General features: G+C 42.6%; 1 long non-coding RNA gene across 2 annotated transcripts; it reads left to right on the forward strand.

Moving 5' to 3' along the window:
• The first annotated feature begins 6798 nt into the window (after window positions 1-6798).
• Window positions 6799-18476, forward strand: LOC136628106 (uncharacterized). 2 transcript variants are annotated; one of them, XR_010792854.1, is made up of 4 exons: window positions 6799-6981; window positions 7294-7367; window positions 11521-11743; window positions 14919-18476. It is a non-coding gene; the product is annotated as an uncharacterized lncRNA (long non-coding RNA). The 2 variants fall into 2 exon arrangements; XR_010792853.1 differs by having other exon boundaries at window positions 6804-6981; window positions 7332-7367.
• The last annotated feature ends 1479 nt before the right edge of the window (window positions 18477-19955 follow it).

The following is a 19955-nucleotide window of genomic DNA, read 5'->3' on the forward strand; positions in this document are numbered from 1 at the left end:
CCGCGGGGGGGTGTAGTGTTGGTGCCTCCGCTGATGGCGGTGCTTTTCCCGCCACTCACGTGCTGGAGTTTCCCACCTGTGGCCCAGTATTTTCCCCTGGGCTGGTGCTGCTGCCAATCGCTGTGGTGCCGCTGTGGAGGGGTCAGGTGCCACTGTGGAGGGGTCAGGTGCCGCTGTGGAGGGGTCTGGTGCCGCTGTGGAGGGGTCTGGTGCTGCTGACAGAGCTCCTGCTCGCTGCTTCCACTCTCCATGAAGTCCAGGCTGAAATGGCACCAAGCGGCTAAAATGGCCGCTGAACCACTTCCTGTGAACAAACTTTATTGCCCCTCTTTCTCATGCGAACAATCTGCTGCGGAACCGCTTGGAAAAAACGCTACAAAACAAGCAATAGCGGTTTTCATTGCGGTTTTAGCTGCGTTCATGGGACCCTATGGAAAAAAATCCGCTGCGGAAACGTCGAAAGATTGGACATGCTGCATCTTTCAAAACCACGACGCAGTTGCTTATCCGCACTGCGGCTCTGCGGTAAATTTTACGCCCTGTGAGAACGAGATTTTGGCCAAACACATTGGCACTGCATTGCACTGCAACCGCGACGGAATGGCCGCAATGCGGATATGCAACGGCAAACCGCGGCAAATAAGCACCAAATCCGCCCTGTGTGAACCCAGGCTTAATGTTACTGAGCTAAACACAAATAACACTGCACTCCCGGTGTTTGCATTCATGCTCATATAAAACAAGGCAATGGAATACTATTTCAGTTGACGTGTCTGTAAACAGTATAAAGATTAGATCTTATCCCCAAATCCAATAATCCTACAGAGATAAGCGGCACTGCATGGGCAATGCTTTTTGTCTTCCTGAACTAGCAGTCATTTTTGCAGGAAGTTCTTTCTCCTATGCCAGCCACTAATTGATTGACATGCTCCATCTCTCTTTATAGGGATTGTCCCACTTCTAGTGGTTTTGATGCAGGAAGCAGCCAGCTTGGTATATTGTGCGGTTACCCAGGTTGATATTACAGGCTGAGTCTTAGGGCTCCTGCCCACGCGTAATCCGTGGCGGGCATCTGCACCGTGAAACTGCAGCAAATAGCGCCCACAGCATGCTATGGGAAATTGATTCTTCCTGCACACTTGCGGAAACCTATTGCAGTTTCCACAAGTGGAGGAAAGATCGCAGCATGCTCCATTTTTTTGCGGATTCCGCATGGACGGTTTCCATTGAAGTTAGTGGAAGCCTTCCCACCCATGACCCTTCCGCAATCACATTGGTAGTAGTATGGGTTGGACTGAAGCGTTATATGACTTTAAACACGACATTGTCGTAGGTTGCCACCTTTGTTAAAGGTCAGTCTGTGAAATTTTTGATCTGCTAAATCCGTCCCAATCAACTGTAATTGCTATCATTGTGAAGCTGGAGTAATAACAGCTCAGTCACAGTGTGGGAGACCACTCAAAAGATCTGGGTCACCAAGTGCTGGATTGCTTGAACTTAAAATATGCCTAACATTCATCACAGAGTTCCTGCCTGTCTCTGGCAGCAACATCAGCATTAAAAAATTGGAATTTTTTGGAGAATTACAAAATGAGTTTTCATGGTCAAGCATCTGCACAAAAGGCATTCACCATGTGCAATGCCAAGAATTGGATGTAGTGGTGTAAAACAACCACTGGACACTGAGCGCTGGAAACACATACTCTGGAATGATGACTCGTGTCATTATTTGTCAGTCTGATGGAGAATCTGGATTTTGGGGATGCCTGGAGAACATTATGTAGTAGAATGCAAAATGCCTGTAAAATTTGGTGTAGGAGGGCTAATGGATTGGGACTGTCTTACAAGGTTTGGACTAGGCCCCCTATTTTCAATAAATGATAATGTTAAAGGGGTATTCTTGCCATATCAAATTAATCCCTATCCATAGAATAGGGGATAACTATCTGACCATTGACGAACTCCCAATCATTCACGAGAATGGGGGTCCTGAAGGTCCACAAATTCATTTCAGTGGGACTGTTGACTGTAGTGAATACATCACATATGCTCAGATTGTGCTCCACTCAAATAGGGTACACAGAACTTTCCTTCTGATGATCGGGGGATGTTGCAATGGTCAGATGGTTTTATTTATCTTCTATCCAGACTACCCTTGAATTCTGCAGGGTGCTACAACATTTTAGACAATTGTTTGCTTCCAACTTCGTGGCAACAGTTTGGGGAAGACCCTTTCCAATTCCTGCATGACTGTACCCTTGTGCACAAAGCGAGGTCCAAAAAGAGATGGTTTGATAAGTTTGATGTAGAAGAAATCAAGAATCCTGGCCTCAACCTCAGCGAACACCTTTAGAATGCACCGAAACGTTGATTGTAAGTCACAGGAAAATGAAGAAAGTCCAGCATTGGGTTATAAGCTTTCAGTCTTTATAAGATGATCCAGACAGACAGACATGGAGGAACAAAGGACATTCGTCGTCTTACATGTTTCATGCAAACATGTTGCCGGTAATCATAGATTGTAAGTCAGACTATATAGTCCAACATCAGTATCTTGTCTCACAAATACACTTTTCTGAGCATACACTCCCCCACGCACAATGTCAAGGGTTGGCTGGAAAACCTTAGCCTATGATGGGCAACCATACAACACTGGCCTATAAATACCAACCCATCCTTAACCTGTTTACCTTCGCTTGTCATAACTGAAACACTGCCTCAGAACCAAGTGCACAACATAAACACAGCACCCAAACCAACCTCATAACATAATTATGGTATTAGAACCAAGTGCAGTATAAATACAGCACCAGAACCAGGCTCATAACACAAACACTGTTGCAGAACCAAGATCATAATCCAAATATAGCACCAGATGTAAGCTACGTACATTAAAACCAATCTCAACATAAAACAGCACCAGAATCAAGTTCATAATAAATACAGCAGCAGAACTAAGCTCATAACATAACTAGAAACCCCCCCCCCCCATAAATACAGTACCAGAATCAAGCTCAGTACAGAGATGAATTGCAAAGTCAGGTTAACCTTTGCCTTATGTACCACGTGAAACTATACCTTACAGTACAACTTTAAAGGGGTTGTGTAATTACAAAAAAAACTAATGGGTATCCATGGGATAAAATAAACAAAAAGGGCACGAGTGTACCTTTTACCCCTTGTGACATAACTGGATGCCCCCCCCCCCCCACAGCACCTGGCATGGATGTCCTCCAGAAGTCAGGTGACAACTGTGGTGGTTCCAGAATGCCTCTGAAAAAACGGAAACCCATCAGACAAGTTCAGCCAAAGGCAAAGAAAGTAAAATTACTGCAAGTGAGTGAAACAAGTGAACAAGGTGACCAACATCTTAAGAATGAGGGGGAAAGAGACAGAATATCAAGGGCTGCAGAGATCCCTGAACAGCATTAGTCACAAATTGAAAAAAGGGAGGGGAAGAGCCAGGACATCACGGGCTGCAGAGACCTCAGAACAGCATCATGCTTGAATTCAAAAAGAGAGGGGAAAAGCCAGAACATCAGAGGCTGCAGAGACCCTGAAACAGCATTAGGCCCAAGTTCAAAAAGAGAGGGGAAGAGCCAGGAAATCAGTGGCTGCAGAGGCCTCGGAATAACATCAGGTCCAAATTCAAAAAGAGAAAGAGCCAGTGCATCAAGAGTGGCAAGGCTACCCGGGCAACACCAGGTATATAAGCTAGAATTATACATAGAATCTTACTTCAGTATTTTGAACAAGGAAATATTTAGTGGCACCTGTTATATAAGAACCAACTTTTATCTCCAGACAACTGAAAGTCACCGCAGCTTTATTCTGTAATCCTGACAGCTGCATATTAGTTATAGTTATATTAATTGCTCCAATTTGTTGCTTCATTTTTAGGACACGTGTTGGGTTTTAAGCCCTGGCCACCACTCTCATTTTCTTAATTAAATGAAGGCTCTAATTATAACTGAACATGCAAAGAAAGGGCCTTTGAAGGATAAAACTGTCGAAAAGTGACCCTCCAGTTTTGGGACAAATGTCTGTCCCGAAAGCAGAGAGGAAGCAAGGTATAATACATGCAGTTATTCTTCTCTGTCCTCCCTCTGATCCCCCTGTTCCCATGGTGGCCACAATTCTTAAACTACCTAATGCATACTATGCATTGCTCTCTAATTGGCCAACACTGATCACATGAGCAGTTCAGCCCAGTCAGAGAGCAGGTATAATGCATTAATAGTCTAACACCACCAATGCACTGTGGAGATAAGGTAGTTTGAAGACTGTGACACCTAAAAACAGCACCCAAAATAAGCAGATTGGAGGACCTGCAAAAAAAGAACTGTGTGTAATATACCTCCTCTGGTCCTGGGGCAGAATTTTTTTCCCGAAAACGGAGGATCACTTTAAGAGATGTATCCCCTACACACAGAATAGGGAATAAGTGTCAGATTGCCTGGGGGTATGACTGCTACGACCCTCCATGACCCCAGGATTGGCGCACCGCAAACGCCCCATGCGCATGCGTGACCACCACTCCATTCATTTCTATGGGACATAGAGAGATAGGTGAGCTTTGTTACCTCCCTCTGTGCCATCACTGCTGCTACATTCGCATAGGGCATTTGGGTTGCACCGATCTCAAGAACAATGGGGGTCTCAGCAGGTGGGTCACCAGCAATTAGCCATTTATAGCATATCCTGTGGACAAAACTGGATCAACTCCCCGCTACACGATTGCAGAGGCCGATGGGTTGCTAAAAGTGTCCTCTGGGTCTGCCATGACTGTAAAATCTAGAAATGCTGATACAGTTAAACCTCTTTTAGACCACCACCCAAGATTGCATTGAAAAGTGGTATTTTAGTTGGGTAATCTTCTCAAAGAGGATGGCCAGTGTATAAAATATATGGTTGAACTAAAAATCTGTCACTGAAAATCTGGTCTGGATAAGGACATGGTCTTCTCAAAGAGGTTGTTTTTTGGAGAGGTTTCTCTAGAATAGACTGCAATAACGAAAATTCATAATTTTTAAATGGAAGGACTTGTAAAATGAAATGATTGCATTATTTATCCCACATGTTGAACACTTAGGCCGAATGCACACAGCCGGGTTGGATTCCACATGCTGGATCCCGCAGCGGAACCCGACCCTGTGCCCGGCCAGGGACCCCTGTGTACCTATCCGTTATCTGTGTTGCAGATGTGCCAGCTGGCACATATGCGCCGTACACAATGCCACGCCGTCGCTAGGCGATGACGCTGATCCCGTGGCCTTTCCGCAACAATGATTGCTGAAGGGCCGCGGGTTGGACGGCTTCCATTGACTTCAATGGAAGCCGTCTGCATAGAATCCGGCTCAAAATAGAGCATGCTGCGATTTTATCCCCGCGAGCAGAAAATTGCAATTGATTTTCACTCGTGGGCATGAAAATCGACTTTTACATTGCATGCTTATAGTAGGTATTTGCTGCAGAATCCAGAGGCGGATGCCTGCTCTGGATTCCGCAATGCGAATCCATCTGGCCGTGTGCATTGGGCCTTAAAAGAAAGAAAGACAAAATGAAATCCCTAAAAAGAGGCTGGCTTCACGCAGACCATGTATGCTGTAGAATTTCCACTCCAATCCCTGTGTATCCCTGCACTGACAGTGGGCATCCCATCAACTGATTGTCTTTGGTTTCGAGCGGTGGACCCCAGCCAATCAACTATTGACCTATCCTGAAGATACTGTAGGTCACTATAGAATCACAGAATGGTAGAGTTGGAAGGGACCTCCAGGGTCATTGGGTCCAACCCCCTGCTCAGTGCAGGATCACTAAATCATCCCAGACAGATATTTGTCCAGCCTTTGTTTGAACATTTCCATTGAAGAAGAACTCACCACCTTCCGTGGTAACCTGTTCCACTCATTGATCACCCTCACTGTCAGAAAGTTTCTTTCTAATATCTAATTTGTGTCTCCTGCCTTTCAGTTTCTTCCCATTGCTTCTAGTCTTTCCTTATACAAATGAGAATAGGGCTGATCCCTCTGCACTGTGACAGCCCTTCAGATATTTGTAGACAGCTATTAAGTCCCCTCTCAGCCTTCTTTTTTGCAATCTAAACATACCCAGATCCTTTAATCATTAGTATTTCTGCTTGGAAAAACCTCTTTAATGGGTTAAACAATGATATTTTCAACAAATGTTGAAATGTTGAAATACAAAAACAATCTTAAACATTTCTTCCATATGACTGTAGCACCAACTTCTCAGATTGAAGTGCATGCAGTGCAGTTACATAGATGGTAATTATGACAACTATGTAGACAAGAAAGAACAGGAATTGTCATTTGGAAATCCTGGTTTTATTGGGTATTTTTATGGCTGGTTAGACCTTGTATTTTACATTTTTACACACTGTATGGACAAGAATTGGAATAAAGATAATGCTGGCACCGATGTTATGTACTTACTCCCTATTCTCAAGCAGAATGCAGAGCAAACTCCATAGAGCTATGATACAATCTGAGTCTGGACTCTTCGTAGCAGTTTCAGATCATTTGTTTTCATTCAGCCAATAAATAAATGATTGTTACATGTTGTATGATTGTTTAATATACAGAGAATACACTGAGATTAGAAATATTTCTGTAATGACCTGTACAGCCAGAAGGGGAAATGTATTCTACTGGGAGTGTCACATATTTAATTAGCTTGATTCCAGTACAACAGGTGTCTACATTTATGCAGCAATGTGAAAGCTCTTTTATATAATGTGCGCTGTCTTATGCTATTACTCTCACTCAGGCATTTCTAAACTATGCACACCCATGCAAAAAGACACCGGCACACCACTCCTGTCCTAACATGATTGGAAACTTGGAGAGAAGCCTGTGATTGTAATGCAAGGAAGTGATATTTGAGGAAATGATGAGTACAGGATATTGGGCGGGAGCTCTTCACTTACATATTGGATATCATACCTGCAGCTTCTAAACGGTGAGTCTACTGAATTGCTGATCATTTCCATTCAAATCTTTTCTTTATTACATTTCTTCATCTGTCCCATCTTAGAAAACTTTCCTATATCATAATGGTCATATGAACTTGTGGTACAAGAAGTGGTAATGCTATCTATATTGTTCCTTTCCATCTCATTCAAATAGGTTGAAAACCTGTAGTGGGAAGCAGGTACATTCACCTTCCCTTCACCATCTTCTATAGTTTCATGACTTTCTCTCGCTCATCCCTATTGTCCCTGTCCTAAAAGACACTTTTCTCACTTGCTGAATTTGCACTTTGCCTTCTTAGCTCTTCTCATATCCTATGACTGACTCATGTTCTTTCAGGACATCCATTGTCAGGAGAGACCTCGCCTAAATCAGGTGAGCCTTATGATGTATAACTTTTCATTATAAGAGTCAAGTCTAATTCACTGTATTTTGTTAGAATGTATAGGGATTTGTGCATATGGGAGATGATAGGAATCACATCTGTAGAGTAGTACAACTATTGAGAGAGAATAGGTGAGGGTGTAACTAAATGGAATGAACATCTAGATTAAAATGGTTCAATTTTAACAGGTACCAGATGAGAAAAGACTTTGTGGCAAATTATTCATTAGTAGTCAATTGGGGTAAACTAAAGATTGGGAATCTTATGCCAGATTTCAACAGCATTGTAAGGGTGAAAGCTGCACCAGATTTAATAAGAGTTGCATGCTTTTTAGTACATTTGGTCCATGTTTTGGCTATTCATACATCAGAAAACCACATCTACACCAGATATGAGCTGCTTCAGATTTGTGCTATATTTTCTGCCAGATTCCGGGGGAAATTATTATAAATTTGTCAGACCACTGAAGTTCTGCTCTTTTTGCTAAAGCCACCCACTTAAAAAAAAATAAATAGCGAGACGGGCATAAACATAAAGAAAAATCACTAATTTTTGCACAAATGTAGCATGTACCAAAATTTGAGGATTTTATTGTCCAGAACACTGGCACAAAGTTTTTGATAAATTCCCCAGCCCCTCATAAGTTTCCTATTAGCTTTGTAATACAACATTTCTAGCTGTCTGGTACACGGGTTACCAGAGCAAAATCAGGATGGGACCCGGGGCAAGCAACTGCTGTTTTATGAAAGGGGTTGTCTTAAGTGAGACAACCCCTTTAACTTTTTTTAAATGAGTGCATGGATACAGTGTCAGCATTTTTCCTAACAATGTCAGAGATCAGCTCTGGAGTTGGAAAGTTGTTAGTCAGCAGTCTGTATAACTCGGCTTATTATCTTAATTGCCTGACGTAAGTAATCTGAAATAGTATTTATACATATATAAAGTAACATTTCTTCATAGTGATAGAGCCCGAAGGCTAGAGCTACATAACAACTTTGGCCATGCAATCATAGATCACTGTGTAGCCCTGTCACCTCATACGCTCATTGACGTCAGTGGGTTTGCAGTGCAACTCACAACTTGCTGTTTTTTAGAGGCAAAATTAAAAGACTGAATTTCTGGGATTGTTATGTAATAAGGGGCAAGAAGGGAGGGATTTGAAGTTTTTTTTAAATATTTCTTTACATTTATTTTAAACTTTTTTACTATTTTTACTTTTGTCCCATTATGGGACCATAACTTCCTTTACTTTGATCCACAGTATTATATGCAACAGTACTTTAGTATTGCGATGTATTCTAAGTACCTATTAGGGCTTGGCTTTTGGTAGGTTCTTGTAGGCCAATGTAGATGGCTGACATGGAGGTCATTGTTATTCCTCTGGATGCCATAACAACTCATCAGAACCTCCTGCTTTACTTCACGGAGGTCCAGTGGGTGACAGAGGAAGCCTCCTCTGTCAGCATCTTAGATACCATTGTCACACTGACCGTAGCATCTAAAGGTTTAAACGGCCGGGTTTCGTGCTAACTCTGATCCAGACCTCTAGTGCATGTCCTCAGCTGACGTTTGGCAGCTGAGCTCCTGCTATGCCTCTCATGGGACACCCATGCTGAGCTTCCAATGCAGCAGAGTCATGTGTGACAATGGGGCCAAATTCCTGGCATCCCTTCACCTCAAAAATCTCATACACATACCTTGCCTGGCCCATGTGCTGAACCTGGTGGTTCAGCGCTTCCTAAACAATTACCCAGGTTTACATCCACTGCTGGAAAAGGCGTTCACACCCAGCCGTCTCTCATCAGGCGGAGGTGCAGCAACAGTTCAGGTTACCACCCAACCTCCTCGTCTGTGACATACCTACAAGGTGCAATTCCACGTTGCATAGTTGCAGAGGCTAAGCCAGCAACAGAGAGTGATCATGGAGTACTAGATGGTATATTCTGTTAACAGGCGCTATATGGAGGTTGACGCCTGTGAAATGGTTACAGATCAAAGATGTTTGTACCATTTTAGCCTACTTTGAGGAAGCAACCAAAATGGTCAGTTGTGATGACGTACTGATCAGTATGACCATCCTTGTTGTCTGCCTGCTGGAACAGATGCTACAGGGCCTCAGGGATAATGACGTGTTGTCATAGAAGGAGGAGTAGGAGGAAGGGAAACCAATCTCCCATCTGTCTGGCCAATCTGTCATTACTCAATAACGCAGAGCAGAGATGTAACTTGAAGCTTCTGGGCCCCATTGCAAAATCTGTAACAGGGCCAATCTTTAATACTTTATTAATAGTAGTGGACTTCCTATATGGAGAAGAGATGCCTTATGGGCCCCCTAAGACTCCTTGGCCCGGATGCAATTGCATCCTCTGCATCCCCTATAGTTATGCCCCTGTCGCAGAGAGGGTGGCTTCAGACCAGAAAGGGGGACATTTTTTCACCCATGGGAGAAGTATAAAAGAGGAAGAGCAGGAGGAGGAAGAAAAGTGTGAGATAATATAGGTCCAGAAGCAGGATCAGGAGCTACACAACATTCATTCCATCCATCACTAACCTCAGCTATTCTACATGGATGGTGCGACCAGGCAGGAACACTCTTATGCCTTACGCTGAGGAATATGGGCCAACACCTTTAGACTAACTTCACATAGGCGAGCACAATATCAGGCCATGAATCATTCCGCAATTTCACGCTCGCCAACATTCTTTTCCCCTGTAGATGCGAGGCATTTTTCTCTCAAAACCACCTCTCATCCCTTCGGGGAAGTTGCAATCCTCTGCAGCGGCTTTTTTCAATTGGAAGACTACGCATTGCGTGTACTTAGCACGAATGACAATTCTCATTCTGGCAGTAGAGAAGGACCTCAAATCCCCACATCAACCAATTATTTCACTAATCGCTCATCACTATTGGTAATATTGCCCTTCTACCAGCAAAATTGTGCAACCATGGGTGGACATGATTTCAGCTGCATACAGTTACTGCAGCGTGGAGACCCAGTGTTAAACAGCAATATACTGATATTTTGTGTGCTATATGTAGGATGAGTGAATCACACAGTAAAGCTAGATTCACACGGCCGTATTGCAAATTGCACCTGATAATCTTGTGCGCAATATGCATTAGACAGCACACAGACAGTCCCATCTGCTTGGATGCTGCACATTTCATATCCTCATGTGGCACAAACTGCTACATAAAACTTTAAGGGCTTAGTCACACGGGCGCATCGGCGCCCGTGTTACTACAGCCAGCAGACGGACGTACCTGAAGACGACCGTCTATCTGCAGCGCCGGAGGAAAGAACATGTGACCAGCTTCATTGCCTGTCATGTGTTCTATGATCAGCACTGGAGAGACGTCCGTCTTCAGGTACGGCCGTGTTCTAACTGTCAGTCACACGGGCGCATCGGCGCCGGTGTACGGGTGCCGATGCGCCCGTGTGACTGAGCCCTAAGGCTGGATTTCCATGTGGTATTTACATTTCAGTAGTTTTTTTTCACGTTTTATTGCAGTTTGCTGAGATTTGGATGTTCTTTTTAATTGCTTCCAAAATACGTTTTTAAAAGCTGAATGACTTCTACCAAGAATGGTGATGTAGTTTTTGGCCGCACGGCTTTTACAGGGGAAGCACATAATTTCAAAGTTCTTTGCCTGTAAAACCCGCATGGCCTCAAATTGCATTGCCAAGCTGCTTGGCATAATGCATGTAGTTTTTCAAACGCATTTTTTGGCAGCAATTTAAAAGCACATCACAAATGCTGCAAAATTTCAATAAAAATGCTGCAAGTAAAAACAAATTGCAATGTTGACACCCAGCTGAGTAGTTCAGAGTGCTATCCTGATACCATTACAGCACAGGTAGTTTAGCACATCAGATTACAAAATACCATTTTTTCAACTAGAAGTCTATCAATTTCTGGGGTGCCTTTTCAGCACAGCTTTTACCTCTTTAAATGAAAGGAGTTAACTTTGAAATTCAACGCCAATTCACAGCAAAATCTGCATTATACATGCAGAGTTTCCTTGGAATTTGTGACTGGTTTTTCAACCCCTTGTGGACAACCCTCAGAGTTCACCTAGAGATTGCACAAGAAAAGAACTAAAAAAGTATGGGTGTAAGTAAAACTCATTTGTATCTACAGGAGTGGCCCATCGTCTCATGTGAAGTGTTCTTCAATTGTTGACATCAGTAGGATTAGCAAATCTCCCACACCCATTCATCATTGCTAAGGTGTGTAGTTCCACTCCGCCACACAGCAGAGACATATGCTGATGCAAGATTCATTTGGTTGAAAACTCTCCAAGTTCTAGAAGTCGAAAATGAGCTGCAGTTGTCTTAGGGCAGAAACTGACTCAGAGGATGAGGTGAGTAATTCTGTCTGTATCTCTGCTCTTCAATTCTGCAAATTATTTAGTTTCAGAATGTTGTTGCATTTATTCAGTATTCATACATGTGTTAAGGGTCAGGGTATGGTGGCGCAAAGCTCGGGATACGATGCAGCAGGTGGAGTAACCAAAGTTTAGAATGTTTATTTGAGAACACAAAAACAAAAGCAAACAATTGGTTTCTCTGTGGGGTTAACATTCACCCACTTCTAAAGTTACTTTCTATTTTTTTCCTGCAAAAATATCTAAGTCCTGCGATAAGCAATGTCCGACACTCAACCATGCATGAATAACAAAGTTGCCTCAGGTGCATCCTGATCAGAATTCATGCTTGACAAAGACTGACAGGTTGAAACATTGCTGCTGGTGATGAAGGAATAAACCCAACTTTTGCTATTTTTGTACCTTTATGCTTTTACATGTCTTTTTTTTAAGCTCAACCATGCGTCGTCACATCATTAGACTTCAAGCGATAGTACAGGTTTTTCCCAGTTCAGTCTCTCCCAATATAATTAGTGACCAGTATAGCAAACTTGCTGGCTAATTACTACAGCTTAACTGAAAAGAGGGCTACAAGTAACACCAGCGCTCTAGAAAATATGGATCAATATCATATTTCAATAACATTTGCATATGATATTCATTCATATTTTCTAGAGCGCTGGTGTTACTTGCTTACAGCCCTTATCTTTTCCGTTGCGTCCTTTTCTTTGCAAGTCATACTCATTGTGCACCTCATTACCAGGTTATCTCATTATGTAGTGCCCATTATATTTTTTGGTTGTTAATTACTACCGCTCCCCATCGCTGTGCACACTATAATCCATAGTGTATAAGAATAACACAGGGTATGCATATAAAAGTAAGGCTGGATTCACACCGGCGTATGTCAGCTGCCCCTCTGATGCATTGGTTTACAATGCATCAGTTGACATTGGGGTATTTCCGTGGCGTAAAAGCGCCCGGCCGGCCAAGATAGTGTATTTCTGTGACAGCCTATCACAGCTGCCGGAGAAGGGAGGTGAGGGGGAGTTTAGCAGAGTGACTGCTAAACTCCCACCCCCTTCCCTGCTCCTCTCCGCCCCTTGCCGGCTGTTTGCAATGGAAGAGGCTTAGCTCCACTCCTATCCTGCCCCCTCCCATTGCTGGCTGCGACAAGGGGCGAAGAGGGGGTGGGAGCTTAGCACACTAGCTCCTGCCCCATCCCGCCTCCTCCCCTTAGCAGAGCTAAACTGTCTTGCCCTGCCCGATGGCATTGCGGGCTCGGCGTATATGTGCCGGGCTCAGGCCCGCGCTTGTCTGAACAGGCACATAAACGTTAGCTTTATGCGTCCGTTCACGCATTTTTACAGCGCTCGCGGGCTCACGTAAAAACGCCAATGGCCGTGTGAATAAGCCCTAAGGCCAGTATTTGGTGGAAGTGCCAAACAAATCGGTATTGAGTATCACTCCACCATATATTAAATGACAAGACAAAAGAATGAAGTACTGCTTACTGTATTTTTTTTTTTTATTATACAAACATAGAATACATTGTAATCACATATAGGAACAATACATTTAAAAATAATAAAAAGAACAATCATAGGTAGGATTGCAATAATATAAAATACATAGAAAGTAGAGAAAAGAGAGGCTACGTGCAATATTTTTTAACAAAGTGTAAATGTACCAATGGCAAAAAATGCTATAACTGTAACAATGAACCTCTCTCTATATAGACTTCTGAAAAACTTGTAATAACATGGTTGCATACCAGCATTGGGTAAATCACCTACGAATGACAAGTGTTTTTGTATCATGGGTGGGTCTTTTTTATGTCTTTGATATACCCATTGCTGGTATGCAACCATGTTATTACAAGTTTTTCAGGAGTCTATACACTGTTAAAAAAAAATTGCATGTAGCCTCTCTTTTCTCTACTTACTATATATTTTATATTTTTGTGATCCTACCTATGATTGATCTTTTTATATTTTTAAATGTATTGTTCCTATATGTGATTACAATGTATTCTGTGTTTGTATAATAAAAAAATATATATTATGCAGTTCTTACTCCATTCTTTTGTGCTGTAACACCTATCATCCGTTGAGAAGCCAGCCTCACTTACAGTTTGTTGCGCTGTGAACTCTAGTTGATGCTGATCCTAATCAGTCCACAGGAAGATTGTTCACCATTCCATCACTTGGTCTTCTATTGTCAGTGTGGTACCCCACCAGCTTGGAGCCTTGGAGTTGCTGCTTCTTCCCTGGCTCAGATAGCAGAGTCCCCAGCTTCTTCCGTCCTTCTCCTGCTGAAAACTTAGCTGCTATGCAGCGGAAAATTGTTTCTTTTTATAATCAGAGCATTGGTGTGCACTTTGATTTTTGGCGCAATGTCTGATGCATCTTTCCAACTGTATTCCTGTGACTATAACACACAGTAATGTGGGTGTCTATACATGTATGCATGCCGAATTACTGGGCATTTGAGCACATAGCCAACTTCTTGTGAGCCTGCATACTTACAAGTGACTAGAAACAAAAATCCAATTACACCACGCATCTACCTTGTATGAAGGAAGGTATGATGGTATTCAGTCCTGGCTATACAAGGATGGCCCAGTCCTTTAGTATTTTGTTAGACCCATGCCTAAACTAGCTAATAATGATTTGATTGTGATTGCCTCCAATCCCAATTTTCAATAAAGCGCTGGGTAAAGTTCCAGGCAGTGCTTATTATAAATCTGGGTAATTCCTTAAAGGGAACCTGTCACATCCTATAAGCAGCATAACTAATGGCTCTAGTGGAAGGAAGCACTTTAATTATGTTTTTAAACATTAAAACCTATTTTTTATTAAATAAAGTGAATTGCACATTTGCTAGTTATCACATTGGCTATCATATAAGCACAAGTGGTTCGAAAAGTCAGTGACCATTTAACATGTAGTTGTAAAGTGGCCTGTCCCTTTAAATGACCTACTCTGCATATGTCGAATATTTCTTCCAAGAAGTCATAGCAGCAAACACCTTCCTGCCATCAATTTGATAATGACATGCAGGTCTTGAAACCATTGTGAAATGTAGATATTGAAAAGGGAAATATGCATTGCAATGTTTTAGTTCATTACTTACTATTGTTGACTCCAATTGTTTGATGTTCTCTTACTAGTACAGGGAAAGTCCTGAAAAAGAGCCAGAAGAGGAAGCGGTCAGCAAGGTGGACGGAGATGTGATCCTGTCTGCAGCTGTTGCAGGTGCAGCGTACAGATCCCAGAACAATCGAGATCGTGAAAAGGATCGGCAAAAAATAAGGGTGCGTGAAAAAAAGCGGGAGCATGAAAGACAGAAAGAGAGAGAAAAAAGCGTGGAAAGGGAAAAAGAGAGAAGAAGGCAAAGAGAAAGACAGAGACAAACGGAGAAACAGAGACAGAAACAGGCTGGCAAGAATAGAGTGAAACAAGCAGAAAAACAAAAACAGAAAAAAAAGTAAAAACTTTAGGTAGATTTATTTTTTGTATTATTTCTTTTGCTAAGAATAAAGTGTGATTGTTCCCAGCAAGAGAAACCAAGTAATCTTGTAGATATGATACCTTTTAATGGCTAACAAAAATACATGATGTTGTAGCGAGCTTTCCAACCTACTTCGGGAACTGGCTAACACGGTACCAAACTTTTTTCTTATTGCTAAGAATCTACAGCAGAAATCCGAGGCTGACACTCAGATTTCCGCCATAGGTGTGCCAACAGATCCCCAATATGACGAGCTTCTTTCTCATTCAATGGATATAATCCACAGCTTTTCCAAGTGCAATGCACACAAATAATGAGCTTATTGCAGATTATAAAATTCATAGCCCTGTAATTTCTCTGCGCTAATTTTTCTTCTGCTGCATGGGATGAGGCATAAAACGCTTCAGTCAATGGAAGCCGTCCGTCCCACGGCACTTCCGCAGTGAGCACTGCAGAAGTATTACGGGAATCCGCGTCACAGCCCAGCGCCGGCGCGTCATGCCCTGCATTGCGCATGCACGCCAGACAAAACGCTCGCTGCGGATCCGGACAGTTGAGTATGGGTCTCTGGGTGTCACTGGGTCTGATCCCGCTCCAAGATTTCTGAGTCGGAATCCGACTTGGCCGTGGGCATGAGCCCTTAGGCATGGAATCTGCGTCTAAATTCTCATCAGATCTTTAATTTGTGAACATACCCTTAGGGCCCATTCACACGGTCATACACAATTTTGGTCGGTGACAAATGGACCAACTTCACAGCCTGCGTATGTCTGTGTTGCATGTGTTTTTGTTGCATCCATGTGTCGTCTGCTTTTCACACTTTTCACACAAAAAAAAAAGCAAGAAGGCCCAATTGATGTCACTTTTTTTTCACTATCTCCTGGAAAGATGCATAAAAAAACCGCAGTACACACGCATGTAACATCCATGTTCGCTGCATTTTTTTAATACTCCCATAGACTTTTATGGGCAATCTTGATCCGTGAATATGGACCATCCGTCTGCATAAAAACACATGTATCAGTACAGTCATTTTCCTTAATGAGCTGTCTTTATTTGATCAGCACATGGACAGGAAAAACGCCTGTGCGAAAGGGTCCATACTGTCCAGTCTGCAGTTTGGAGACAACCTTCAACAGTAAGCCTATCATTATCGGGAGAATGATATTTGTTAGTAATTTCCGCTTACAAATATGAGGCACAGAGCCCAATTTTTCTGCCCATTTGAAAACAATATGCCAATTATTGGGCATGTAATTGGCTGCTGTTATCAGAAGTGCTCATTATCACTTAGATGACATTTATTAATACCGTCTAATAGATAAATAGTGTAAACATAGACTGTACATTCTGAAGATATGCCAAATGTATCACTGTGGCTCATGCTGGATGATAAATATGGGGCATATTTAGACACTTTTGCCTGAACTTTATACTTATTGGTTTGCTTAGTTTGCATCAGAATTTTCATCCCCAGTGTCGCATCTGCGGTCATGGTCCTTTCCTAATAAGCCACTTATCAAGGCGCACAAAGTATATAAAACACACAATAAATGTTATACAAGACAGGTATGCCAGTTTTTTGGTGCAAACTAAGTATATATCCCTTATATCTTCCTGCAGTGTTTAAATCCTAAGAATCCCCACTGTGTCTGCAGCATATATAAGAGGGAGGGAGCCCCATAGCATGTTATCCATTATTATGGGGGACTTTGTCAACTAGGAGAGAAGGGCCTCGTTTTTGTTTTGCCCCTTTTATGTCCTTTCTAGTACCTTTAGGCGATTTATCCTCCCCCTTTTTGCCAGCCGTGAAGTTTCTTTGTCGAGTGCAGTCCTGCACATGTGTGACCGCCACTCCATTCAATCTGAAGTCACTGCGGGTAGGTGCAGTAAGCCCGCAGTGACGAGAAGAGGACAGAGGACCCCCCATTATTGGGATCAGTGGGAGATTCAGTGGTGACACCCTCACAGATCAGACGTTTATCACTTATTATATGAATAGGTGATAAAAGTCTATAGTGGTAAAACTGCTTTAAACTCAACTGCAACATAAGGTTCAGAAGCACTGGGTTATTATTATGTGCAAAATATATAATGTATCTCAACTGTAACCTGTTACTTATATGAATAATGGAACTTTGGTAATCAATCCTGTAATAAAATAAAATGATCTCCTGTACCTCAAGAATTCTCATTTTATGTAAATCATAGTGGTTAGACTGCTTGCTTCTGGAGTCGTAAGCTGTGTGTCCAGTGAGGGCGTTCTTACATTATTACGCACCCAAATCCATAGCTTATTCCGCCGCCACAAATTTTGCAGCAAAACCTGCAAGTCTCGTTGTGGATTTTGATGTGGAATTTCAAGCTGATTTAATCCATTTCAATTTCACATGAAAATCCGCATGGAGACGTGTGCATTTTGGTACAGAATCTAGGTGCGATAATTCCGACGATTTGAAAGGCTCCTGAAAGCGTCAGTAGTTTCCAGAAGAGGACAAGCTGTTTAGTATTTCTTGGGTGGGGTTGTATTTCAAGAAACATACCAGAAGGAAAAAACACTTGTACACTAGGAAAAAAAGGACAAAAATCACAAAGTGCAGGTGGAACACCCCAGAGGGGTACCCTGGACACTTGACAAACGTGAGTAGCTGGGAGGGTTAGGTGATGGCTTGTCACAGCGGCACTTACCAGCTCCTTTTCCCAGAGGGATGACACGTAGCCAAGGCGAGAGCTGGATTGCAGGCCGCCGTCGACACCCCTAGGATAGGTTATGCCAATAAACAGAATGAGGGGAGTTGTAGTTGTCATGGGTGATGCCACAGTTCCCACACACCAATATATCACACGGCGGAAAATAAACACTGACACTAGTGTACAGTACCTCGGGTCTCCAGGAACCGTTAGGGCCCGGTATAAACTTAACTTGAAATAAACTTTGGCAAGCAATTATTGACAACAATTCAGGTACAGTTCTTCACAGTGCAGGTAAGAAAAAGGACGTTCAAAGGTCAGGGAGGATACACAGGATGAAACTGTTTGCGTTATCTGTACGGTACCACTCCTGGATATCGTTAACATGTGTCAGTCATTACAAACTAAGCCAATCATGAGTTGTTATGACTTTGGGTAGCTTGTATTTCTACTGCTGCGTCATTTGGGGTATATTTGTACCGTGATGATGTTAATAAACCAGAAGTGTACTGATGATTAACCAGAATTGTGTCACTGTCAGTTACTTTGCATGCATGCACTTCTCACTATAACCGATTTAGAGCAGTACAGTGAAGTCAGAGGGATATGATTTATTCCCATAACAGTAATTCAGCTAATAGTATTATAATGTAGAATGAACTGTTCCACACAGGATCTTCACTGGGTGGGGGTGGGGGCATAAACATACATCATAGTTTGAAGAACAAGAAAGTCTAAAAAGGGGCACGTAGGATGGCGCAAACCTTTTTGAAAAAATGTGAACTTGTTCAAATATAAAAAGTGTTATTTATTATTAAATGAAAACCAGCTGAGAAATGCACAGCATTTCGAGGCAAATTATGCCTCTACTTCAGTCATGCTGGAGAAACACAGCTGTGTAACTCAGGAAGGGCATCGGCTTGTGTGCCAGCCCCTGACTGCAGCGCATAGAGAAGCCCTCACATCCCTTACCAAGCAACCACTACTAAGCTCTGCGGCTGCCAGTCAGGTGATGCGAAGTGGGCGCATCACCTGACTGGTGGCTGCAGTACTTAGTAGCAGTTGCTGGGTGAGGGCTCCTCCATTCACTGCAGTGAGGGGCTACTGATTGCAAGGTGAGAAGAGTGGCGATCTAAAATCAACTGTGGATCCGCAGCTAATTTCAAGTCAAAATCCACACCAATGTTTTTGTTGCGTAAATGTTGCGCATTTTGTCACGGAAAATTCCTAGTATTTCTGCTGGATGTGAACATACCCCAACATTTCCAGTTGGTGTGCTCAGCAGCAATTCCCTTTGTTTGCTACTAAACTAATCTCGCCCTTCTAGCTCTATGATATATTCTCTTCTCCCTCTCCCTGCTGTATCATTCGCTCTCCTGTACATATCAGGGATAGTTCTCTTCCATATCTCCATGTCGGAGCATCCGCCTGACAAATAAGTGTGACAGTGCTTGTGGAGCACCACTTTTATGGCAACATGGATGTTCTACCTTCCGTTGCAACCTCAACATCAGCATGACAAATCGGTGTTACAGTGTTTGCGGTCAGGACTGCTGTGCATTGCCATTCCAGGATAAATATGCAAAGTTAGGTGCAACATAGGAGGATCAGGTTTACTGAAGGGTGGAGCAGGGAAACAGAACTCTGTAGCCAACGAATGCTTAGTAGATTTTTGTTTGATCAGAAATTCTGTGTGCTTGGGTGGGGATTGGGTATGTCACACAGATATAATGAAGGAGATCTCATTTCAGCTTTGCTGACTGCTTATGGTCTTTTAGTTTATTTAGGAGAATATACACTGAATGATCACTTTATTAGACACCAGCTCTTTTAAAATTTGAGCTTCCCTACATGGTAATTCAGTTAAAATTAGGTAAAATTGAGCAATCTGAGCGACTTCAAATGAGGCCTGGTCATTGGTGCTAAAGTAAGCGGACCAGTATTTCAAAAAGTGCCAAACTTGTGGGGTTTTCTTGTGCAAAGTTGTCACGAGTATACAGAGAAT

Source organism: Eleutherodactylus coqui, chromosome 5 (genome assembly GCF_035609145.1).
Source record: "Eleutherodactylus coqui strain aEleCoq1 chromosome 5, aEleCoq1.hap1, whole genome shotgun sequence".
NCBI classification, from domain to species: Eukaryota; Metazoa; Chordata; class Amphibia; order Anura; family Eleutherodactylidae; genus Eleutherodactylus; species Eleutherodactylus coqui.